We start from the raw sequence: 27523 nt of genomic DNA, 5'->3' as shown, positions 1-27523 counted from the left end.
AAGGTAGGTCTTGATCGACCTCCTGAAAGAGATAAGGTCATTCAGGGCACGGATGTGGCTGGGTAATGAGTTCCAGAGTTTCGCAGCTAAATAGCGGAAGAATCGCCCTCCTATTCTACAGCGTTTGAAGCGTGGCACCGCAACCAAGCCTTGTCCTTTGGATCTCAAAGAGCAGGAAGGGCCATAAGGGGTCAGGAGGGTCTCAAGGATTTTAGGGGTGCCCTGCTTAAGGATTTTGAAGGACAGGCATTGCGTCTTAAATTGAATCCTTTGGATCATTGGCAGCCAGTGAAGTTTCCGAATGGTCTTCCTCGCAGAGCAGAACCTGGGTAGGCCTACCAAGGCCCTAGCCGCAGCATTCTGTATGCGCTGCAGCCGGGTGACTTCCGCTAGGTTAGCCCCCAGCAGGAGGGAGCTGGCAAAGTCCAGCCGGGACATTATGGTGGCCTGAATTATAAGCTGCCTAGTGGATGCATTGAAAAATTTCAAGATTGGTCGAAGACCGCGCAAAATGCCAAAACAAGTTGCTGCCACTTTTTTAGTGTGGCTGGAGAAACTGAGGGAGGGGTCAAACCAAACTCCCAGATTTTTCACCTCAGTCACCGGTATGGGTGTCAGACCCAACACCGAGGGCCACCACTGTTCTCCCCACAGTTGGCTGTTCTTGCCAATGATCATGACCTCCGTTTTGTTGGCATTCAGCTGGAGATAATTAGCTGACATCCAACCTGCCACAGCCGCCAAACCATCCCTGGACCTTAAGGCCTCAAGGTCGGAGTCCCCAGAGAGTGCAACCGCCAGCTGCGTGTCATCAGCATAAGAGACCATAGTCAGGCCCCACTGCTTGGCGACAGCAGCTAACGGCTGCATATAAAGATTAAAGAGCGTGGGGCTCAGCGCCGACCCCTGAGGCACTCCCTGCTCAACAGGATAATCCTGGGACTGGAAGGGAGGTGTAGCTACCCGGAACGATCTTCCTGCCAGGAACGATCTAAACCAATCAAGGGCCAGACCCGAGATCCCAGCCTCCTCCAAGCGATGAAGCAAGATCACATGTGAAACCGTGTCAAAGGCGGCACTAAGATCTAAAAGAACCAGTGCCGCTGTTTGACCGGAGTCAAGCACGGATTGCAGATGTTCTGTCATGGCAAGGAGGGCGGTTTTGGTACTGTGGCCTGCCCGGAACCCGTTCTGGGAGGCATCCAGAGAGTTGTTAGTCTGGAGATGTTTAGTGAATATGCTGTTGACATGAGCTTCAGCCACCTTAGCAGCCCAGGGGAGCAGGAAGATAGGCCGGTAGTTCTCCGGTTTACTCGGGTCCAGTGAAGGCTTCTTCAGGATCGGGGTTACAAAGGCGTGTTTCCATTTGGTGGGGACTATGGCAGAGGTGAATGAGGCATTAATAAGTTGGTGCAAGGGGGGAGGCACAGAGAGGCAGAGTCTCTGAATTGTGCGGGCCTGAGCGGATCGGCAGGGGAGCCTGATTTAACTTTGACCGCTAGTTTATTAAATTCGTCCTCCGGGATCTCAGGGAGAATAGTGAGGCTGATGTTGGTGATGGGACCGCCAAACCATCCCTGAACCTTAAGGCCTCATGGTCGGAGTCCCAAGAGAGTGCAACCGCCAGCTGCGTGTCATCAGCATAAGAGACCATAGTCAGGCCCCACTGCTTAGCGACAGCAGCTAACGGCTGCACATAAAGATTAAAAAGCGTGGGGCTCAGCGCCGACCCCTGAGGCACTCCCTGCTCAACAGGATAATCCTGGGACTGGAAGGGAGGTGTAGCTACCCGGAATGATCTTCCTGCCAGGAACGATCTAAACCAATCAAGGGCCAGACCCGAGATTCCAGCCTCCTCCAAGCGATGAAGCAAGACCACGTGTGAAACCGTGTCAAAGGCGGCACTAAGATCTAAAAGAACCAGTGCCGCTGTTTGACCGGAGTCAAGCACGGATCACAGATGTTCTGTCATGGCAAGGAGGGCGGTTTTGGTACTGTGGCCTGCCCGGAACCCGTTCTGGGAGGCATCCAGAGAGTTGTTAGTCTGGAGATGTATAGTGAGTATGCTGTTGACATGAGCTTCAGCCACCTTAGCAGCCCAGGGGAGCAGGGAGATAGGCCGGTAGTTCTCCGGTTTACTCGGGTCCAGTGAAGGCTTCTTCAGGATCGGGGTTACAAAGGCTTGTTTCCATTTGGTGGGGACTATGGAAGAGGTGAATGAGGCATTAATAAGTTGGCACAAGGGGGGAGGCACAGAGAGGCAGAGTCTCTGAATTGTGCGGGCCTGAGCGGATCGGCAGGGGAGCCTGATTTAACTTTGACCCCTAGTTTATTAAATTCGTCCTCCGGGATCTCAGGGAGAATAGTGAGGCTGATGTTGGTGATGGGGCTGAGTAATGTCGACTCATTCGGGGGATTTAGACATGAAAATGTGCGATAGATGACGCGTACCTTTTCCAAGAAAAAGGCAGCAAGATCCTCACAGTGCGAATTTGAAGAAACCTCAGATAATGGGGCTCTCTTGGCAGTAAGGTCTTTAAGGATCTTAAAGACCAATTTAGTCGGGTTGGAACTGCATTTAATCTCATTGGAATAATATGCAGCCTGTGCCCTGCATATAGCTCTATGATATATTTTTACCTCGGCTATGTACAGTGCTTTTTTCCCTGAGTCACCCATCGTACAATGGGGGTACGGCTCGTAGACGGATCGTACAATGGGGGTATGGCTTGTACACGGATCGTACATTGGGGGTACGGCTCGTACACCCCATGATCGCAGGGGTACGGTGCGTACCCCTGCGATCATGGGGGGTACGGACTGTACGGTGTGTATGTGTTTGTGTGCTTTTCTGTACGACTCGCCCTTACCTGACGTGGACCGTACGAATCGCTCCCTCATACCCCGGTCCGGATCGTACTCGTCGGGTCATACGGCATGTGTACGAGTCGTACGGTTCACGGTTTCAGCCTTGCAATACATACGGATTGCGACGATTCGGACGGATTCACGGAATACGGATCGTACTTCGCGACTCGGACGGACGGGTACGATTCGTACGGAGAGGGCTCCGGATACAAATCGTACGGACGTTTTTTTTCCCGATCGGAATCGACCCCTAGGAGTGTAATGAGCAGTGGTATATCTGTTATCACTGACATCCTGCAAGAGTTGAAAAACGAACCAAAAAGCAGTCTTAATGCTTAATTACTGAAGGGAGAATTATATGACTTGAAGTAACGGATTGACTGCAATTACTGGTTGCAGTAGTCCTAGATTCCTTATTAGAGCATAATTGTAATTGTGTTAATAGATTAGCTGGTGGCAACATCATTATGTCCAGGTACTACATCCAAATTCTGATTCATATTCACACAATCCAGACTACAATGGATCTAAATCTGTTGCTGAGATCTAAGTGTAAGGACAACCACCACCTACATGGGCGAAAGAACGAGTTGTAGTGCAAATAACAAGCTACCCCTGTGTGATTTACATTAAAACAGATGTTTTATTGGTATCCAATATTTGCACTGAATCGACAAAAGAATGGTGTTAATCAATGTTGCATCTTGATCGACTGTGTTCAGTGCCAGACTGGGGAACCAAAATCAGTCCTGGCTTCATGTTCTCGCACAGTCTCTCTCTTTCCATCCATCCACTTTCTCCTCCTCTCTTCTCTCTATTATTGATTTCTCTGAACCTTCCTCCTCCCGCCCTCTGTTTTTCTCTATCTTGAAGCCTCCTAACCTTGGGGAGCCAGGGGAAGTGACAGAGGCCCAGGAATGGCCCTAGCTTTAAAACCAACCTCCAAGGGCTTCAGGTCTCTTTTTGTGTAACGGCTATGGTTTTTCTAGTTTGTAGTGGCTAACAGAAAGAACATGATTTTTTACATTCCTTAAATAATTATAGAAAAGTAAGAATCTTTCTGAATAATTCTACACATTCCGAACTACTGCAGCTATTTCTTTTTTTTTCCTTTACAAAACTGACTTGTATTGAGCTGTTTCTAATATTTCTTTTTCCAAAAAACATCTCACAGGTTTTTGATGTGTTTAATTTTGACCTAGAGGTGATATTCTTCATGTTTGCAAACATGCTATCTCTTTCAAATGAAAGAGCAATGCACCAAGTTTGTAAGTGGCTTGTTTGAAAGATGACAGGCGACCATGTATTATATGGGATAAAGTACCACCTGCTTTGCATAATACAGATATTGCAAGCCACCTTGTAGTTCCATAACCTTATAAAGGAGCTCAGCCTTTGGCTAAGTTCCTATAGTTGATTATGGTACTCTTTGGTGACTTGAAATATCCTCATAATGTATGGCACGGGGTACTTTATCCCTTATAAAATACATATGTTTATAACTACTATGCCAGATGTCTGTGGTTAGTGTGAAGCAGCTAGTCGTATATTTACCATGTTGTGAAGTACAAGACAGACCTAAACAAGGACCTTCAGTAGGAGAACTTAGCTCTAATAGACCTGTAAATAGAGGCACATAAATCACTGGATAGAGGGTCATGTCCAGACCGTCTGTGTTATCTCTGTCCCCATATGCTTGATCATATTGTCAAGATTTTCTTACTGTCACTTGTAGGGTTAGTGGTAAGTCATGTGCGAGTACATTATTTGTATAGATGCAGTATCATGTGCGACTGTGAGTAAAACACAACAAATAGAACACAGCTGAATCTTTCCTTTGGTACCAAGATACGCCTGATGTCCAAGATGACTGTGTCTTTCCAGAACCCTGGATGCTGTTGGGCTTACGCACAAAATCATCACTGTGCATCACATACCAAGTCCTTTATGCCTGTATTAGACAATGGCACCTCTGGGAACGTTTTGATTAGGTTAGGTTCAAACAATCGATCCTACCTTTGACAAAGGTAAAGCATGGGTATTATACACATTCCTCTAAGCATGTTGTGTTTGCCAGGTCAAGAGTAGGTTCATCTGTGACTTTCCAAATGGGTGTACGGGTGGAAAAGTCAGTCAGTCAAAAGTGTTTTTGTTTTTTTAAGTTTGAAAAAGTAAATGTATTGAAAATACATGTATATACATTGGGAAATGAAATACAAAAGATACTCATTATGCATAGAAATATAAACTGTTAAATACAAAAAAATGTAAAAGATAAAATGAAAAGAGAAGAGAAAGAAAGAGAGAAAAAAGAGTGAGAAACACTATGCATATACCATCCTGAAGAAACTTGATATTTATATAACATTAATGCAAACATTCATAAATTGAAAATGGCATCAATATATAAAACCAATAATAATGATGAAAAGAAATTCTTGGAGGTATAGGGAATTCAATTATGGAGATATGCCTTATGAGCAAATCTAAAACAAAAATGTTATGGGCAACAAAAAGAGATCTCTTTTAATTGCAAGAGCAACTGGCTGAACATATGGTCTATCTAATCCATGGGTACTCACAAACTTTCTCTCGGGGGCCAAATTTACAGTGTGGCTTGTGGCCGAGGGCTGCACTGGTGGGGACGGGGTCAGTGGGGGAGGGGGCGGGGCTAGAGCAGCAAAAAAAACTGACCATGAGGTTAAACACAGGCCCCTGCAACAGACGCTTTCGTCTACTGAGCCACCAGACCTGGCATACACATCTCACACACTCACACACACACTCACTCACTCACTCACTCAGATCTGTCTCTGCCCCTATCTGTCTCTGCCCCTATCTGTCTCTCCCCTTATCTGTCTCTGCCCCTGCCTCTATCTGCCCTTGCCCCTATCTGTCTCTGCCCCTATCTGTCTCTGCCCCTATCTGTCTCTACCTCTATCTGTCTCTACCTCTAACTGTCTCTGACTCTATCTGTCTCTGCCTCTATCAGTCTGTCCCTGTCTCTGCCTCTATCTGCCCCTGCCTCTATCTGCCCCTGCCTCTATCAGCCCCTGCCTCTATCTGCCCCTGTCTCTATCTGCCCCTGCCTCTATCTGTCTCTGCCCCTATCGGTCTCTGCCCCTATCAGTCTTTGCCCCTATCGGTCTTTGCCCCTATCTGTCTCTACCTCTGTCTGTCTCTACCTCTGTCAGTCTGTCCCGGTCTCTGCCCCTATCGGTCTCTGCCCATATCTGTCTCTGCTCCTATCTGTCTCTGCCCCTATCTGTCTCTGCCCCTATCTGTCTCTGCCAGTCTGTCCCTGTCTCTACCTCTATCTGCCCCTGCCTCTATCTGCCCCTGCCTCTATCTGTCTCTGCCCCTATCTGTCTCTGCCCCTATCTGTCTCTGCCCCTATCTGTCTCTGCCTCTCTGCCCCTATCTGCCTATCTGCCCCTGCCTCTATCTGCCCCTGCCCTTTTCTGTCTCTGCCCATGTCTGTCTCTGCCCATGTCTGTCTTTTCCCCTGTTTGTCTCTCGGGCAGTGCACACATACTGTGTCTACACGTCCCTGTCACCAGCCCAGAGACAGCCCCCCCCAAAGTAAAAGCCAGCTTGTTTTCTTTCAGAATGTGCTGCTTTGTAGGGTTGGTGTCCCACCACTTGGCCTGGGGGTCACAGCTGTCACGGCACCCCCTAGCAGTCAGATCATAGCCCCCTTGGCGCCAATCACCGGAGTACTTCACAGGTCTTTAAAATACCATTTAATTGTTAATGAGGACTTGTTGTATTTTACCTCTTCCTAGCGCCCCTGCATCTCCACTCTATGCCTGAAATCACGCGGCCCCCATAAATCAACAACCGGTGGTGTTCGCAGACACTTTACAAAAAATAAATAGGACACAGGTACATGTCTGCAAGGTCTGGGGGCCGCACAGGAAGGCTTGCCAGGCCGCTGACGGCCAGCGGGCCATACTATGAGTACCCGTGATCTAATCTATGATTATAACAGACTCCATACCACTATGCCTGAGATGGTATTTCAGAAGCATCCTTCCATGCTTTTGTAATCTGTGGGAAAGCAACTGTAGGAAGTAGAGCAATAACATTAATAGCTTTAGTTGCCCAATTGTCTGAAACACTTCCAAGAAAAATATTGATAAAAGTAAATGGAATGTGTGTGCAAAACATTGCATTGATCTGTTGTCAAACTTGTGACCAAAATGGATAAATATGTGGACAATCATATAACATATGCATAAGATCCGCTGGGGTAGCGGAACATGACCAGCATGTAAATGGAGTAGCAGGATCAATCTTATGCAGTGTAATAGGGTGATTGAGAGTCTATTATAAATGAAAAATAAAGTCTGTGTGGTTTTAGCTGCTCTAGTAGATTTCCTTATTTTTTCCGGATCTTATTCCAAAGTGAAGTTGAAAGTGTAGTCTTTAAGTCAGTTTCCCCACATTTTTTCACCTGTGTTTTATCTCTAATATCTGATGGAGCAATCAAATGTTTATATAATTGAGATGCAGAAGGGGATGTTTACAGAATTTTGCTGATACTGGATATTGGAGAAGGAGGAGTGGAAAGTTGAAGAAAATTATGATATAAAGATTGAATTACTTGAATTAAGGATATGTATTTGGATTGATATGAAAAACGAAAAGAAAAACGAGATTGAGCTACCGAAAAGGAATACAAACCTCATTCTGAAAAAGCTGATAAACCTATTTGAGACTCTTAATATACCAATCTTTCCAAAAAATAGTTTTATCATGTATCTTCATAAAAGTATTATGCCAAATTGATGACTGTAAACATTTTTCTCCAGGATTCCAATAGGAGATAAATATAGTTGTAAAACCTTCCACGTATTCTTAAAAATAGGAAGAGATAATGATGAAGGCCTAGACAAAAAAGACAAAAATTACATAAAAGAAAAAGATTGATAATAGGCCTTTTCAAGATCAGGCCTATAAGGGAGAGTGAAGTGAATTGTCATTCTGTAACAAAAAGGAAGTTTGTTTCAGGAAAAAAAGCTAAATGATATGTATGGAAGGGGAACATCCTTTACAACGCAACCGCTACAACGCGGTTGCGTTACGACGCAGCTTTAACAATGAAAGTCGTTACAACGACTTTCGCTGGAGGGCACTCTAGGATAGGGGATAGTTTAATTTACTATCCAACACCTGCCCTACTATCCACGGGGACTGGTGTTGGAATAGTAAATTAAACTATTTACTATCAGCGGCCCCCAACGCAAGTCATTGTAACGACTTGCGTTGTTAAAACTGCAACGTAAAGGGACGCATTGTAACGGTACGCGTCGTACCGTCATACATCCGTATGGAAATCTGGAAAACTGACCCCTCCCATATGATTAAATCTTTTGAGTTTTTGAGGAGACAGTCGAGGTTTTTTATTGTACCATAAGAATTTAGATAAAATTGAGTATAATGTCCTATATTGAGAGTGAGGGATTTTCACAAGGATATTAAATAGATAAAATAACATTGTAGGAACTAACATAATTTTTATAGTATCTTAACTACCCCACCAAGATGAAAATAAAGGACTCCAGCGGGATGTAAATGAATGTAATACACAATGCAATGTTTTAAAATGAAAGATATAGTATCTTTAATGGACTCAGTGAACCACAATCCAAGATATTCAATTGTATCAGGATTCCATTGAAAGGAAGAAGAAGCTAAATCTGCGTGAAAATAAAATCTATTTAGAGGAAGAATTTCACGCTTGTAGGCATGTAGTTTATAACCGAGACAGATGCGAAATTATCAACCTCTGATAAAAAAGCTGGTAAAGATATCTCTGGTTGAGAAATAAAAAGTAAAATATCATCAGCATAAACTAAAAGTTTTAACTGTTTATCACCATAAAGAAAACCCATAATGTCAGGGTTTGAACACATTTTTATTAAAAAATGTTCTAACGCAAGAATAAATAATAAAAGGGAAAGAGGACAACCTTGCTGTACACCTCTAGAAATGGTAAAACAAATGAGAAATAAGACCATTGGCTAACATAGAGGCATTTGTGAAAGAATACAGCAAATAGACATAATTAATAAATTTAGTGTCAAAACCAAATCAGGAAAGTGTGGAAAAAATAAAAGGCCAACTGACTCTATCAAATGCCTTTTCTGTATCCAAAGACACCACTGCTAAAGGAAATTTAATGAGATCTAGACTTACTAAGGACATTAAAAAATATTCTACTGTTATCAGAAATATGCCGACCAGTATTAAACCACATTGTTCTTTCCCAATTAGCTGAGGTAAGGAAGAATTTAAACAGAGAGCAAGAATTTTCACAAACTTTTTATGATCTAAATTAATTAAGGAACTTGGCCGATAATTTTTACATAATGTATGATCCTTGTTATCTTGAAAAGAACCACCAGAGGATTGAGTGGATGTAAAATAGAGAAATATTTGGTGTAATTTCGGTAGGAGAAATTTTGACAAATAAGAATAAAATCCTATGGTAAAACCATCAGGTCCTGGTGCCTTACCACATTTAATCAAATGAATACCATTAGAAATATCTTGAATTTGAATACAAGTATCTAGTGAAGAAAAATCTATGGGGCCTATTAGGATGGTGGATGGACCTGCGTCCGTCCGCCACCCCCGAGGTGGAGGGACCGTCCGCAGGGGCAGCAGCGGTCCCTCCGGTGCAATTAGGATGTGACCTGGCAGTCACATCCCGTATCTTTAACCTTGCGGCGGGTGCTGCTTGAAGCAGCACCCGCCGCAAGGTTAAAAATGCATGCTTCACATTTACAAGCACAAAGCGGCAGGCACCGTGCGGTGCATGCCACTTTGTGCTTGTAAATGCTGACCCCCCATGTGCACCCCCCACCCCTGACACCCTGGGGGTCCGCAACGGGCCCCCAAACACCAAAGACAACATGCTTTTCCACGGCAGAAAAGCTGCCATGGAAAAGCATGTTTTCTGCACCATCCTAATATGGCTGGCGGTGTCTGATAGACACCGCCACCATATTAGAGCTTTTCCGCCACGGTCGAAGGCGACCGCTGCGGAAAAGAGGCGGACGGTATTACCGTCCGCCGATGACCCCCCAGCCATCCTAATCTGACGTGGGGTCTTTGTAGGCACCGCAGAGGTGAATCCGCATCCTCCGGGCCAGCGGTGGCTTCCGCCGGCCCGGAGGATGCGGATTCACCGCAATCCTAATCGGCCCCTAAGTTAGGAATGGGAGGAGGAGAAATAGACAATAAATAATTAGGAGAATCTTGGTGAGTAGATTGAGATTCCTGAGTATAAAGAGTCTGAAAAAAATGAGTACATTTGGAAAGTATATCTTCATTTTTATTAACAGTACTATTGGTAGAAGTTAAAAGTGAATCAATTTTAGTACGCTCTTTCTTCATCTTAAGATAATTAGCAAGAAGTTTTCCTGAAATATTCTGACCACCATAATATTTGGCACTAGATTTAAGTAGATATGAATTAGTAATTTCTGTTGAAAGTTTATTAAATGCAAATTTATCTTTGAATAATATATCGAGAGTGGATTTGGAGCTAGTCTTATAAAATGAATGCTCGTATTGCTTAATAGGTGAGGTGAGTGATTTAAAATCAATTGAGGATGATTTGTATTTCTGGGCCACAAAAAAAATAATGAAATCTCTAGAAGCAGCTTTAAAATGATCCCAAATAGTTTGAGGTGAAATGCCAGGAGTTTCATTTTCCAGAAAGAAGGTATTGGCAAACTGCTCAAAACCTTGCATAAACTTGGGATCTATAAGAAGAGAGTTATTAAATCGACATCTTCTAGTGTTGAGAATAGGTGGAAGGAGATCTAATTTCATGTTGACTGGGGCATGATCCGAGATTAATATGGATCCTATATCTGAATTTCCGAGATGTTGAGCAAGAGCTTTAGAAATAAACAGACAATCTATTTGGGATTGGGAAAAATGAGCAGGAGAAAAGAAAGATATACCCTTGAGGAGTTAGATTACATAATCTCCAGGCATCAACAAGAGATCTTTGAAGTATCGTAGATTTAAACTGAAAATGCACATGTGAAGGAATAAATCAAACTTTAGAACCTCTATCTATAATAGGATCAAAACCTGTGTTACAATCGCCACCTACTAATAAATAATCATCAGTATACGCCATCAATTTAGATAAAATTCGAGGCCAAAAATGTTTGTCTGGATTAGAAGGTGCATATAGGTTAACAATAGTTAAGGGGATTTTTTCCACAAGTAGGAAAACTGAAACCCATCTACCCTCATCATCAGTGTCCTGAGCGATGAATTGCATATTGAGGCATTTATGGCATACCACAGCAACCCCATTAAGTTTCCTTGAACCAGGAGATGCAAAAATATGACCCAGCCATTGTCTTTTGAGTTTAGTCACTTCTTTATCTGATGTGAATTTCTTGTGACCAAACAATGTCACAGTTTAAGCTAAACCATGTGATAAAACTCTTTTACATTTTATAGGGGAGCCTAAACCTTTAATATTTCATGAAATAAATCTTAAAGCCATCTACAATAGATTAATAAGTTGAAAAGTTTAAAGCATTTTATAATAACTAATAAATTGCAAAATCAGCAGAGGTAAAATAAGATATAACTATGGAAATGTAATAACATGGAAAAATAGATAGTATAAGAAAAAGACAATAATGTTGTACAAAAAGAAGAAGAAAGAATAAAAGGAATAGGAAATAAGAATAGAATAAAAAGGGTAGGGTACAGGTTTAAAATAGGAAAGAAATAATGTTAATAAAAGAGTCCTGAGAAAAAATTACAGGGGAAAAGAGGAAAGAGACAGAGAAGAAGACAAGAATAAGGAAGAAAAGGCCGAGACACAACTAACTCGGGGAGGGAGGCGAGATCTGGTCTTGTTTGGCATTTATTCAATGTGACTATTGATGTACAAGAGCGGTCTGATGGCGATGTAATGTATCTAGCTCAACTGATGGACTTTACTGAATACCTTGAATGGTTATGGTTTGATTTACAATGTAAGCAGAAAATTAATAAAGATATTTTCAACAAAAAAACAAGAATAAGGAAGAAAAAAGAAAAAAACAATTTTGCAAAATGGAAAGAGAAAAAATCACATACCCAAAAATATACACAAATGTCTGGGGTGGTGGGGCCACATAAGGGAACAACACAACCGACCCTAGATCTCAGGGTGGATAAGGAAGGGAGGAAGCACCATCCAGATGGATGAAGAATCACATTAAGTAGCTATAAAAACAGGACCTGACAAAAGAAAACATGTTATACAAAAATCAACACAAAACAATATACATTACAAGCAACAAGAAATATATCAAAAATGAAATTTAAAAAAATCAAACAGTTGATCTAGTAACTTCCATGCCTTATTGTCTGCAAACATAGTAGTAAAGTAGGATCTTCGTAAGTCGTGGTTTAATTTTTATAAGTAACTTTGCATAATGCTACGAAGCACTGGTCTCATGTCCAAAAACGTCTTCCTTCTATCTGCCATCGCTTTAGCATAGTCTTGAGAGAAGATAAGAGTGGAACCTTGCCAAGAAGTTTTTCCTCTGCTTTTGACAGATTGCAGCACTTTCAACAAGTCTGTGTGTTCTAAAAAATACAGAATAACACCTCTTGGCTTGCTAGAGGAGGACTCAGTTTGTGAACTATGACATAATCCATGAACTCTTTAAATGTTGTAATATGGTGTTTTCAGAAGACCAAGAATCATTGGAAGAAAGGATTGAAAAAAGGAGAGAGGAGCAGAGCCTTTAAGTCCCTCTATCAATCCATAAATACGCAAGTTGCTGTTCTTGTTATGATTTTCAAGGTTCTGAATTTGTTACGGAAGATGAGAGATTTGTAGTTGAATAGAAGTAACTTGACTCGCAACAGATTGAAGAGAGTCCATGCTACTCTATGGGACTGATTATGATGGTGGACAGACTTCAGTCCGTCCACCATCGTATTGGGGATTGGGACGTATTGGGTATTGGGGATTGGGACGGCCCGCCTACAAGGCACCACCCGCCGCAATGTTAAAGAGGGATGTTTTACATATCCCTGTACTACGTGACCATGCAGTGCCTATCACTTGGTTTAGGGGTATGTGCTAAGGGGCAAGGGGGGCCACTTTGGGCCCCCAATGTCCATCCAGCCAACCTTTTCATGGCGGGTGAACCGCCATGGAAAGGCTGGCAGGCAGGGACATCCTAATCCCTACGGAGGTGCCTGGTTGGCACCACCACCAATGCAAGGATTGGAAGGCTCTCCGCCATCCAGTAGGCTCAAGGAGCCCGTTGGATGCATTGCGGTCAGAGGTTCTGACGGCCGTGGAACTGGCAGCCATCGTAATGTAGCGGGTATGGAATGGCCTTTTGATGTTGGTGAGACCGCCACTGAAAGCCTGTCGGTGGCGGTCTTGCCATTAACATAATGATTCCCTACATTTGTGTAACTTTACTCTCCATATTAGACAATTAGTCATCCAAATTCTAAAGACGTATATTAGTTTCTTCCATGTACGGTCTGACCACTCATGTTTCCCCAAGAATGAATTCCATGGAGATAGGTGGAGGAGATATAGCTGGTGAAGGGGGGGATTTTTTAATCTCTTTTTCCGGAGAAAAGCGTCAAAGTAACAGCCAATTTGGCTGTGATTTTGGATGTAGGAAGTGGCATATTTGAAGATGCCTCATTTGTTGAAAGAGGTGCCATCCCTTGTATTGACTCTGCCATAATCTTTTGAACAACACTGAAAGGATTATAATCCACCACAGAGGAAGGAGTAGAAGAGATTTTATCAGCACGGTGAACCAACTTTGTCCTCCCTATGTACAAAAGAGCCAAAGAAATAGCAAGCACTTAACACGGAAAAGATATTCCTAAAAAAAATGGTATCTTAGAAAAAATAGTTGCTTCGCCTCTTTAATAAAATAATGGTTAAAGCAAATATGCTGTAAGAGACAGATGTGGTAAAAATTAAACGCAACATGACCTAAATGTACCCACTCTGAAAAAAGAACAGGAGCCATTAGAAATGCCATTGGGGAGAATGAAATTGCATAAAGCATATAACATTTTGTGAAGAAATACTACCGTTACCTATAGGAGGCATAAAAACATAACTGCGATGAAAAACAAAAGCAAAATGACGGCACAAGTCCTGTGAGGAAACAGGCCAGCCTGATAAAAAGAAGAATATGCTGCTCACCACCAATATGCAAGAGAAGGATAATGGCCGCGCATAGAAGCAGGAGCCTTGATGGTCACCTTGAGCCAAGTGTAGATGGTGCAGGGAAAGAAAAACCAGTCGGACGGCGCTCGATTCCCCCGAGTCACCGCGGAGCTTCACCAGATGGCCGCCATTATTTTTGGCTCCAAGCCACGCTCCAAAAGTTTTATTGTTTGACTAATAAAAATCATCAACAATACAATCATCAACATAAAATCAAATAAACCCTATTTCATAACTCTGGTGAGATTTAAAACATGCACAGGGGCCAAGCGGTCCTCATTAAGATCATATCGGCCATAAATCAGTCAGACTATCTAAAATAATGTAAGACATTATGTCTAAGGAGCTTTCTTAACCCGTTACCCGCTGCCGTTTTTTCGCGGCAGTGCGGCGGTTTGAACGAGTGGGCAGGGCTGCGTCGGCCATTGGATGTTCGCAGCACCAGCGAGGTAGTGCTCACAACGGCCAACGGCCAACGGCAGCAGAGAAGAGGTTAAATGAGTTTCAAATTATTTTAAATATTTTCTCATAGCAGGCCAATACTGTGGTATCTGAAGTGGTAAGACAAAGTGATATAGTCTTCTTTCAAGCAGTAACCTACGACAAGCATTCACATGGAACTCATTTATTTAACAAAGTCATATTGTCACATGTAATTTCTGTGTTGATTTAATTAAGAGAGAAATAATGGTGAGGCAGAGCACGTCTGCCTAGAGTTGGTTTATACAACAGTAAAAGTAGCCTGAACAAATACTTTCTTTTAACTTAATTTAGCCAGATCAAGTTTTATTTTGTTGTGATACAAAAAGGAATTTATTTCCATATTTTATACATTTACTTTTTACTTTTTGTTGCAGCGCTTTTAGTTTTTGAAGTGATTTTCTTGAGAAGAGGAAAAGAGAGTGATAAAGGAACCCTAAGTGCAACATCTGAACAACTGGTCCGCAACCGGGCGCCTCAAGCAGGATGGCGGCTTACCCTGTCAGCATCCCGTGCAGCACCTAATCGGCTGCGGGGAATGCCGGCTGTTGCAGGGTGAGTAGGCGATATAAAAGTGATATTCAGCCACACTATTTAAAAAACAAACATAATAGAACTCAGTGCAGAATTAGCGATTAGCAACAAATAGTATTAAAAATCAGTGCAAACTTAAGCCTGACTTCCCCGGCTTCCGCCTCAGGGAGAAAGTTAGTAGTAAATCACTGAATGCAGGAAGTTGCGCCAATTAAATACATGAGAGGGCGGGCTGATGGAAACAACTGGTCCGCAACCGGGCGCCTCACGCAAGATGGCGGCTTACCCTGTCAGCATCCCGTGCAGCACCTAATCGGCTGCGTGGAATGCCGGCTGTTGCAGGGTGAGTAGGCGATATAAAAGTGATATTCAGCCACACTATTTAAAAACCAAACATAATAGAACTCAGTGCAGAATTAGGCATTAGCAGCAAATAGTATTAAAAATCAGCGTAAACTTAAGCCTGACTTCCCCGGCTTCCGCCTCAGGGAGAAAGTTAGTAGTAAATCCTGCATTGGATATACTGAACAGGAAGAATGTAATAAATATACAAATCCATAAGTACATGGGCGGTACATAGATACATAAAGGAAGTCACTATATGTAGATTAAAGATGTATTAAGAAAACTCTGGCTTTCAAGTGCAGCTGTACCTAAAATGAATTTTATATATATATATATATATATTTATATATATATATATATATATATATATATATATATATATATATATATATATATATATTCACAGAAAAAACCATAGGTTTGAGACCATATATAGTTAGGTATTTGCATTTACAAAACCTTGAAAATTCAATGAAAAAACCATAGGTTTGAGACCATATATAGTTAGGTGAATATTTTAATCATACAAAACCAATTAAATTCCATATATAGTTAGTTGCACTAACTATATATTTCGCGCACCCGCAATCCACTGCTGATGATGTCACATATTACATCATTCATGACATGGTCAGTGACATCACTGATGACATCACTGATGACATCTCAAATGACATCACTGATGACATCACTGATGACATCTCAAATGACATCACTGATGACATCACTGATGACACCATCCAGTGACTGTGTGTTTCTGTAAAGTTTAAATATGTTTGACATATTGAAGAATGAGTGGTTGTATAAGTGTCTGGATGAAGGATTTAGTAGGTGCGTGACTGACTGTATGAGTGAGTGAATAAATGTGTCGTACTAAATGCATGGGTTAGTGACTAAACTGTCTGAATGTGTGCATCAGTATGTCTGTTGTGATGTAAACTGCTGCATGTGTTGATCATTAGCTATACGAGAGGCTATATGTGTTATTGATTGGTTGCCCAAGTATTTGTATGGGAGATTGAGTTTGTGTGGGGGAGGCTGGGAGGTGTGTGACTCTGTGCATAGATGTGTGAGCAGTTGATTCACTAGGTGTATGAGTTCAAGAGTGCATGTGGAAACAGCTACATGGGCGGTTGACTGTGTGCATGAGTGTATTGATGAGTGAATGGATATCTCAATGCTACATGTCATAGTAAGTACATATGTAAAACACAGTACATGTGAGAGTTGGCATATATAAATAACTGTGCATGAGAGCCAGTGAATGTGTGAGTGGCTGTATGGATCATTGTGAACTTGTATCAGGGATTGTATAAGAGAGTAAATATGTGTTAGTATATGTTTGAATAAGTAAGGTGTGTATAACTGTATAGTTGAGGAAATGGAGGTGAGATTGATTCTTTGCATGACTGACTAGGTGTGTGAGTAACTCCATGGATGAGTGACAGTGTGTGAGTGTCTGTATACACTGAGTGTATCTAAGGTTATATTAGAGTCTGAAGAGGTTCATCGTATTAGCACATGAATGATGTCATCAGTGATGTGATCAATGATGTCAAATGAAATGTGATCAGTGATGTCATCAGTGATGTCATCAGTGATGTCATCAGTGATGTCATTTGAGATGTCATCAGTGATGTCATTTGAGATGTCATCAGTGATGTCATTTGAGATGTCATCAGTGATGTCATCAGTGATGTCATTTGAGATGTCATCAGTGATGTCATCAGTGATGTCACTGACCATGTCATGAATGATGTAATATGTGACATCATCAGCAGTGGATTGCGGGTGCGCGAAATATATAGTTAGTGTAACTAACTATATATGGAATTTCATTGGTTTTGTATGGTTAAAATATTCACCTAACTATATATGGTCTCAAACCTATAGTTTTTTCATTGAATTTTCAAGGTTTTGTAAATGCAAATACCTAACTATATATAGTCTCAAACCTATGGTGTTTTCTGTGAATTTCAAAGGTTTTTTGAATGCTAATTCCTAACTATATAAGGCCTGAAACCTATGGTTTTTTCAGTGAATTTGCAAGGTTTTTTAAATGCTAATTCTATTAGCGGATAACGTTTTTATATATTCAAACGTTTTTTAATGCTAATTCCTAACTATATAAGGCCTGAAACCTATGGTTTTTTCAGTGAATTTCAAAGGTTTTTTAAAAACTAATTCCTAACTATATAACTCCTGAAACCTATGGTTTTTTCAGTGAATTTCAAAGGTTTTTTTAAATGCTAATTCCTAACTATATAAGGCCTGAAACCTATGGTTTTTTCAGTGAATTTCAAAGGTTTTTTAAATGCTAATTCCTAACTATATAAGGCCTGAAACCTGTGGTTTTTTCAGTGAAATTCAAAGGTTTTTTAAATGCTAATTCCTAACTATATAAGGCCTGAAACCTATGGTTTTTTCAGTGTTTTTAAAAAAGAAATTGATTAGTTAACTGGCTTATTAAGTGTATCTTAGTGAATACATATATTAGCGAGTAATGTTTAAATATTTAAATATATGCATGAGTGATGTAATATGTGACGTCATCAGCAGTGCATTGCAGACGTGCAAGTTATAGTGAGCCCAACTAACTAGAACGTGGGAATTTCAATGGTTTTATGCGAGTAAAATTTCCAGCTAACTATAACTGGTGTGAAACCTATGGTTTTTTCAGTGAATTTCAAAGGTTTTTTAAATGCTAATTCCTAACTATAACTGGTGTGTAACCTAGGTTTTTTTCAGTGAATATATATATATATAACATTTCTATGGCAAAATGAAACCCCTCATTTTGTTCCTTTTCAAATTAAATGTATTAAGTGTCACCACTTTATTCCAATCAAGATGACTTCAGGTGTGCCATACTTTTGTCATAAGTAAGACTGTTAGCGTTCTAGTTGTTCTTTAGAACACTCTGGGACATTCTGTCATTGGGCTATAGTTGGGCTACATCTGGCTGATATTTGGGCTACATTTGGGCTCTTTTGTCTCTGTTGGCCATCTTGGGAGACTGCATATCAGAATTTTTTTAATGAAATATAAGAGGATTTGAGAAGTCACTCAAAATGTGCCCTAATTTTTCTTTCTTCAGCACTAATCATAATTTCTATGGCAAAATGATAAACCCCCTCATTTTGTTCCTTTGCAAATTAAATGTTTTAAGTGTTAACACTTTATTCCAATCAAGATGACTTCAGGTGTGCCATACTTTTGTCATAAGTAAGACTGTTAGCGCTCTAGTTGTTCTTTAGAACACTCTGGGACATTCTGTCATTGGGCTATAGTTGGGCTACATCTGGCTGATATTTGGGCTACATTTGTTTGTTTTGTCTCTGGTGGCCATCTTTGGGCTACATTGGGCTACATTGGGCTACATTGGGCTACATTTGGGCTCTAACATATATATAGCCCAATGTAGCCCAATATATATTTTTTCAAAGTTAATTTTCGTAAAAACCACTGGAGCATATATCTTGAGACATAGCAAAGGCACATCGGGCTACCAGTCCCTACAATTTTGCCAAGTTTGGTGGAAAACCATTCAGCCGTTCGGGCTAAAAGTGAGTCCAACCGCCCAAATCGAAATTAACATGGGGAAAACACGTTTTGGGACCCCCCTTTTATCTCGGCCCCCGCTCGATGAGTCCCCCCCAAACTTTCAGGGGAGGTGCGAAGCGCCGCGAGGCAAAGTTAAGGAAAATTTCAGGAAGATTCCTCAACCGGCGCCAAAGCTATTCCCAATAGAATGTTGCGATTTCCCTATGGAAAACAATCCTAACTATATACACCTACTGGCTAATGCCAGTAGGTAATATATATATATATATATATATATATATATGTATATATATATATATATATATATATATATATATATAAATATATATATATTTTATTTAAATTTTTTCCTCGCCAGGAATATATATATTTTTCCTCGGCAGGAATGCACATGCGCAGGCTCCAGCGCATGCGCAGTTTCAAGAAAAAGGCGCGATAGACCAGGAAGAGATGACCCCGCAATAAGGTAAGTGTTTTAAATCTTATTTTAGGCTTTAATCTGTTTAATATTGCGGGCGGGAGGCGAGCGGGAGGCGGGCGGGCCGTGGGCGGGTGGCGGGCGGCCCATTTTTGTTCCGCCCCCGAGAGTGCGGACATTTGCCCCATTTTTCTGCCTTCTTTGCGGAAGGCGGAAGGGGCAAATCTCCGCACATTCCGCGTGCGGAACGGAAATGTGGGTGGAACGGAAATGTCCGCCCACCCCTAATTGCTACAGGGAAAACTATTACCTCCTCGTAAGTTTTCCTCACCACATGATTAATGAAGTGAGCTTCAGCTCCACACAAGAACCCTCCAAAGCAAAAGTCAGCCTCCCATGCCTCCCATCCCTTCCCAACATGGCCGACCCTAATCACTTCTGACCTCTATAAGAGGAGGGCCGGACCAACCCACAGCCTGTTTTTTGGTTCTGCACTGCAGATTCTCCAGAGCGTGTTTCAGGTAAGTGTTTCCTGCTGTAGCAGGGACATGGGTCCCTGGTTGGTGGCCCTGCTCTAGCAGGCTCTTGGGCTTTGGGACCCCCCCCTTCTTTCCCCCGTTGGCCTGTCTGGGGATTGTCAGGCTCTGCTGTAACAGACCGTCGGTTTACAGGGGGGCGGCCATCGAAGTCTGGGGCTCTGTCTTAGTGGCCCCTTCTGACCCCTCAGCCATGGGGGCAGGTTGGTTGGTGCGCTTACCTGGTCCTGGGATATTTACGATCCTTCTGAGGCTGCTTTCCGCTCATCTTTTTCGGGGCTCCTCATTGTGTCAGGTATTGCTTTTTGGATTTCGCCCTGCTCTAGCGGGTGCTTCCAGCTTGCCTTTTCCACGTCTCCCCGGCACTTGCGGCTTTCCCAGAGGCTCCGGTAGCCTATGCTGGAGGGAGTCAGTCCCCTGAGAGGGAGGTGTCTTTTGCCGGGCTTGGCTCGGGCTTTTTGCCTGGATGTTAGGCAGAGAGGCCCAGCAGCCCATTTCAAGTTCCCCGGTCACTCCCCTGTTTCCTGTTTTCCTGGTCCCAAGCTCACCGGAGCTCATGAGCTTCCCTGCTGGTCACTCAGGACAGAAGTTATGTTATGCTATGTTATATCAATTTATAACGCGCACAGATATTCAACAGAGTGTCCCGGTGCGAACTTGTGAAAAGGAGCCACATACCAAAGCACTATTGAAAGAGAAGGGTTTTTAGCTCTTTTTTGAAAATCACGGAATCTTGAATACTGCGCAATGCCAAGGGTAGAGAATTCCATGCCAGCGCAGATTTACACACAAAGGAGCTCTCACCCAGCCTTTGGCGTTTAAACCTGGTGGTCTGCATCAAAATTTGGGAGGATGAGCGCAACTGTCTCACAGAAAGCAAACATCTTCTGAAGATAGGTAGGACCCAAGCCATATAGGACCCTATGAGCAATAGACAGGGTTTTGAATTTTATTTGAGTCTCCACCGGAGCCAGTGTAGAGAGCACAAGTGAGCACGCACACTACACCTGCGAGGTTTGAACAACCTACAATTTGTTCAAGAGGTAGCCAGAGATGCCCACATAAAGTGCGTTGCATAGTCCAAGCGAGACAAAATCAAAGCACGAACAACCGCTTCTTTGGCAGGTCTAGGAAGAAGAGGTAGAAACTTCCTCAAGGTATTCAATGTGCCGAAGCAGGTCCCAACCAGTTTTTTGACCTGGGTAGAGAAGGACAGATCCTCATTGTACCAGACCCCCAGATTTTTTGCAGCAATGCCCATTGCATTAGGCAGGGGGAAGCCGGGGGGCCATAACCTCTCTCGGAAGTTGGCTAGAAAGACGCCATACAGAAGGACCTCTGATTTGTCTTCATTACATTTTAACTGTGCCTGTGCGAGCCAGCAGAAAACCAAGGACAAACAGTGTTGAGCCGCCAGAACTGAGACATCATCCCTTCCCCAAGAAAACAGAAGCTGGGTGTCGTCAGCATAGGCCATCAAAGCAATGCCCTTTCCAGTATTTTACATTCATGTTTTAAGGCTTTCAGCTCTGAGGAAAACCATGGTTTGGAGGGAGAAACTCTAGCCAGTTTAGGTCGGCAAGGTGCAGAGAGCGCAGACACTGAAGCAGGGATCCAGTCAGTAAACCTGGACAGATTACCCTCGAGATTTTGCTGGAGAGTAGGCCGAGACGCAGCCAAAATGCTGGAAAACTGGGTAGGGTAATTTTTTTATTTTTTTATTTATAAACTGTTTATTAAGCATACAAATGTCATATGTCACAAATATAGCATCCACCAGCAATAGATATTGTCAATGACATACATTCTATAACCAAACACAGAACAAAGCCAAAGGTTACATTCAATAGCAGTTCGATGAGGACACATTTCAAAAGTTCACAGTGCGACAGGGCGTATACTCCACCTTTCCCAGTCGGGCTAGCATCCAATATGAAAATTCACATAGATCGGACCATTAAGTCACTCGGGTTCCACCGATCTATTAACATCTGAATCGGCTTCACTGCAAGTCAGCAAGTATTTCCTCAGTGGGGCCCATATGTCCTTCGGCCTAGAAGAGCGAGGGATCTCTTCCGCATATAACTCCAACTGCTCTCTGCAATACACCATATCCTTTAACCAGCCATCCACTTTTGGGCTCAGGCGGCTATCCCACGTGAACAGTATCCGACATTTTGCTAAGAGCAGGGCCACCCGAATAAACCTCCCCAGCACTCCCGGTGTTCTAGGCATATATCCAAGCTTGCATAGCAAGGCGTATTCTGTAACTCTACACCTGTCATGTTGGTAAGACTCGCACGCACTTTCTCCCAGTAGAGGAGGACCTTCTCACATTGCCAGGCCAAGTGCAGAAAGTCAGCCCCCTCTGCCCCACATCTCCGGCATCTATCTGTTTCCCGAAGCCCCACCCTACACAACTTCTGTGGTGTGTGATATACTTGGTGTAGGTATTTCAGGTAAATGATTCGCAAGTTGCTATTAGAAGTTAGACCCCCTGTTAATGAACAGATCTGCTCCCACTCCATCTCAGTGATAGGCAGATCCAGTACAGAGTTCCAGTGCGCCAGACTTTTATCTAGTTCAAGAGGGGTGTCCTCCTGTATCGCTCTATATAGTTTAGTGACCAGTTTACGCTTTGTTGGGGCTGTGAGTATTAATTGCAAGGCTGTAAGTGTCTCTGGCTAGTTTGGAAAGCTAGGGTAATGATCTTTCACCGCACGCCTCAATCTATAACAAGTGAATTGAAATAAAAGTGTAGGGTTGCATATGTATGACAAGTCTTCCCCCGTAATGTATGTGCCTGTCGGGGATAGATCACCCATCTGACCAAGACCCGCCTCTCGAAGGGCCACAACTGAGCCGCGGTCCCCAGTCACCGATAGTGCAGCATGCCCATCAATTGGCAAAGCTGGAGCATGCAAAGGGAGCTTGTGTGTACGCTGTCCAATCGCCTGCCACGCCGCGTTAGTGACATCTATGGTGTTTATTTCCTCCCTAGGCGTGTGCCTGTGAGCATGGGTGAGTATACCGTGCAAAGGAACAGGATGTGCATCGCTTCTTCCACTGCCACATGAGGGATATAAACATTCAACTTGTACCAATAGTATGCAAACTGTGCTTGTCCACACAAATAATATACGTACAAATCCGGAGCGTTAAATCCCCCTCTCTCATACGATAGAGACAGTGTGCGCCAACTAATCCTCGGTACCTTGGCGGCCCACGTGAGCCTCAATAACTGGGTTTGAACTGTGGAAAAAAAATGTCTGGTCAAGCGGACCGGGACATTGCAAAATAAGTACAAGAATTCGGGAAGTATGACCATCTTTATTACAGAGATGCGATCTGCTAAGGACAGCGGCAAACAGCACCATCTGTCGACCTGTTGCACCAGATTTGTGTAGGCTCTGCCATAATTTTCACGGACCACCACTTCGGGATCTTGGTGTATCCACACCCCTAAGTATTTGACGGAGTCTGCGGACCAGACTAAGGGGTACTCAACTTAGGGGGCAGCAGTAGACTCAGTTAACGGGATAATGACAGATTTCTCCCAGTTTATTTGAAGACCGGACAAAGCCCAAACTTGATATATTCTCGTATAGCTTGCGCTAAGTATTGCTGCGGTTCTCGGACGTATAGGACCATATCGTCCGCGTACATTGAGATCCCCACTGGACGGTTGGCAAAGTTTAGCGCCGCTGCTCTATGAATCTGTCGTATTTTGCACGCCAACGGCTCCAGCACGATGGCAAAAAGGAGGGGAGAGAGGGGACATCCCTGACGCGTGCCCCGCCCTATGTCAAATGAGTCCGAGGTACTACCACCCACCCTGACTCTCGCCCATGACTCCGTGTATAACACCTGGATCCAGCGGGTAAAGATCGGGGGAAAACTCATTCTATTCAAAATATGCAGCATGTAGGTCCATTCTATAGAGTCAAAAGCCTTTACAGCATCCAGTAGTACCACGACAGCTGGAAGTTCAGGATTTAAGACTTGTAGTATGGCAAATATAGTTCGCAGATTGAGGGTAGTGGAGCGGTCCGGGATAAACCCGGCTTGGTCCGGGAGGACCAGCAAAGGCATAAGGGTTTGTAATTTAGTTGCCAAGATCTTTGCAAGTATCTTTGCGTCAAGATTGATAAGAGATAAGGGGCGATATGAGTCGCAGTATTCAGGGGGCTTGTCCTTCTTCAACAGGGTTGTTATCAAGGTCTGGCGCAGGGAAGGAGGGAGCCTGCCAGATTCATGTGCCTCCGCATACATCTCCAGCAGCCTAGGAACTATTAAGTCCGCATAAGCTTTATAGAATTCTGCTGTAAACCCGTCTGGGCCAGGTGCCTTGTTATTCGGGAGAGAAATTATGGCATCTCTCACATCTTCCTCTTCTATTGGAAAGCTAAGATATTTCCTATGGACATCCGAAAGCCAGACACAAGCCACATCGTCTAAATATTCACTCATCGCTTTCTCGTCCATCCCGCCCCTGGAAGCGTACATAGCAGCATAGTAATCTCGGAATTGCCCCACGACTGTAGCCTCCAAGTGGCAGGTCCGACCATCCGTGGCTATTATACGGTCTAAAGGAGATTGCGCCGCTCTGTCCTGCAGGCGGATGGCTAGTGACCTGCTCGGTCGCCCACCCTCACCATACGCCCTGGCTACATGCCGCTTAGATAGATATTTCACTTCTGTTTCAGCAAGTTCATTATATTTGTCTATGTACTCTCGGATCTGTGCTAATTTATCTTGAGATGGCGCACTATCATATTGGGCCTCCAATTCTTTCAACTGCTTCTCCAGTGTGGCAAGCCTACCCCGTATATCCCTCAAAATTCCTGCTGAGGTGCTAATACAGGTGCCTCTGATCGTGGCCTTGAAGGCTTCCCATAGTATCTCCTGATTGTCCACTGACCCCTCATTAAGCTCAAAGTATTGAATGATGGCAGTCCTAATCGTGTCCGCATAGACCAGATCTAAAAGGGATTCCGCCCGAAATCGCCATGTGAAGGGCTTGTAGGGATTGTCAGGGATAGTCAGTGTGAGTAGAACTGGATTATGATCAGATAGTGTTCTCGGAAGGATACAAACATCCGTCACCCACTCATATACTCCGTCACTCGCTATCCAATAATCCATCCGCGACCAGCCATTGGTTGCCGGAGTGACGTGCGTGCCTGCACGCACTCCTATGTTGAGTTGGCGCCACACATCCACCATGCCTAGTTCCAGCATACCACCTCAAATACATTTTGCGACTTTGACCATGCGCGCTCCCTGTGGGTTAGATTTATCCACGCTAGGGTCCAAGTGTGTATTGAAATCACCTCCCCAAATGATCGCCGCTTCCGGCCAGGCGCGCAGTACATTAAACATCTGTATATATGCAGATGGGTCATCTATTACCGGCCCATACATATTAACAATGACCTTCAGTGTCTATATGTGTCTGAAGGACTTTGAAAGTGACCCCTTTCCTAACCAACAGTAGGACTCACCTCGCATATGATGAGTATGAAGAGGGCAATCGGTAGGTTGCCCATCTCACAGCTATTTTGCCCTCTGATGATTTATTGAGATGGGTTTCTTGTAATCAAGCGATTTTCACATGATGTCTATCTAGTTGTGCCAACACCTGTCTAATTTTTTTGGGTGTATTTAGCCCTCGAACATTCCATGTGACACAGTTATATTTGTCCCCTGTCATATGAGACCATACATTTGCAAGTCCAGCAGCCCATTTTAACGTGCAAACGTCCATACATATATACTGCATTTCTCATCATGCCCTGCAAACAATGTACCCCTGGCATAAAAACAGTAAAACAACCCTTCCCACCCCCCTCCCACTTCAGCATCCCAAAACTGCCAAAGACAATACCCGCAATGAACTGCCTCACAAACCCCAACAGTAAAGGCATGTAAATCAATTGGGGATCACCCATCGGGGTCGTAGAGGCGCTAGCCACTCCCAGTTTTAAAAGGGAGAGAGGCCGCCAAAGTGTGTCCGTCACCCCCAACCGTACCCATCAATGCAACATTGGATAATGGACCCCTGAAACAAAGTTGGCTATTGATGTATCATCACCTGCTGTGGCATTAGCATTGGTCCCCCCCAGTCTGAGCACAAGAGCATAGGGCCATGGCCTACCTGTTAATCAACCCTCCATATGCCTCCTTACTGTTCACTCGTCAATGTCCGACGTGCGGGCCGAAGCGGCCCTTTGTCTCCGCAATGTCTTAGCATGATCCATAGCCTGTTTGGCACTGGTGAAGATCTTGCCGGTATCCACAGGGCCAATCCTCAGACGTGTTGGATACAGCATGGCCTAGGGAATGTTTTCCTGTAGCAGTAGCTTCTTGACGTTTTGAAACTCCTTTGGAGCCGCTTGCACCGTGACCGTAAAGTCCGGATAAAAGGACAGGACATTTCCCTGATAAGTGATCGTACCTTTCAGTCGTGTAACACGCAGGATTGTGTCCCTGTCCCGAAAGTTAAGTAGTCAAGCAATTATCGGTCTAGGAGTAGCTCCAGGTGGAGGGCGCTTCGCCAAAGACCTGTGCACCCGTTCCACTGCGAAGAGAGGCGACAATTCTTCCTTACCGCATATCTCTCGGATCATCCCCTCCATATAGTCCTCCAGCCGCCCCACATTAGTTGATTCCAGCAGGCCTAGCACGCGGATGTTGTTGCGTCTAGACCTGGCTTCAATATCCTCGTTCTTGGCCTGGATGACCGTCAGGAGCTTTGTGATGTCCGATGTCTTCTCAGCGACTTGTTGTAGGCCATCCTCCATGTCCGAAATGCGTTTTTCCGCCTCCCCAATACGTGCAGCTTGCTTGTCTAGTTTCGCCGAGAAATGGTCCATTCTGCCATTGAGGGCTTCAATCTTGCCATCTATCGCCTGAAGACTCGCTTGTATGGCCGCCAGCGATTTCTCGAGGGCCGTGGGGGCCTTTCCGGAAGCATCCAGTTCCGTGTCGGAAGCCTTGGATTGTGCTGTCTTGTTGCCCTTTCACAACTCAAATGTAAGTCGTGGTTGATTTTTTTTCCGGCTTCCCCATCGTACCACCACTGTATAGCTTGTGTGCGGGATACCACCAAGGGAGATCCACAAAAGATGCGTCTATCCGCCACTCCTATTTACCTAAGCTGCGTCTGGGGCAGAGAGCTGCACCTGTTTGCAGTTGTCCCAGCGCCAGTAATTTTAGCACGCTGCAATCCCATCAATGGTCAGTTCAAGATCAGAGCGGGCAAGCACCCTCGTGTAGGTAACGGACTCCGCACAGCTTAGCACAACCGGCACTGGACCTCTTTACTTTTGGGCGCGCAAACTCTTCCAGCACGAACAAGATGGGTCGCAAGATGGCGGGCAGAGTGGTACAGACAGCGCCCATACGTTGTAGTCCCTGAGCGGCCCGCACAATAGCCCCAGGCGCGCAGCAGCGATTGAATACTCTCCCTCAGTTCAATTCGTGGTCACAGGCCTCTCACCAACAGGCAGATGATGTGTGTCCCAATCTTGT

General features: G+C 43.7%; 1 long non-coding RNA gene across 4 annotated transcripts in view; it reads left to right on the top strand.

Moving 5' to 3' along the window:
- The window catches only part of LOC144767037 (uncharacterized), a 369045-nt gene that overhangs the window by 51060 nt on the left and 290462 nt on the right, over positions 1 to 27523 (top strand). For 2 of the 4 annotated variants that reach the window (XR_013598036.1, XR_013598035.1), the window contains exon 2: positions 14971 to 15148. The exons of the other annotated variants lie outside the window; for them this stretch is intronic. This is a non-coding gene — a long non-coding RNA (uncharacterized LOC144767037). The remainder of the gene's footprint in view (positions 1 to 14970; positions 15149 to 27523) is intronic. 4 annotated transcript variants of the gene reach the window in all.

The sequence above is a fragment of the Lissotriton helveticus genome, chromosome 7, assembly GCF_964261635.1.
Source record: "Lissotriton helveticus chromosome 7, aLisHel1.1, whole genome shotgun sequence".
NCBI lineage: Eukaryota > Metazoa > Chordata > Amphibia > Caudata > Salamandridae > Lissotriton > Lissotriton helveticus.
Note: the sequence above shows the minus strand (reverse complement) of the source record. Positions and strands in the feature narration are given on the sequence as shown.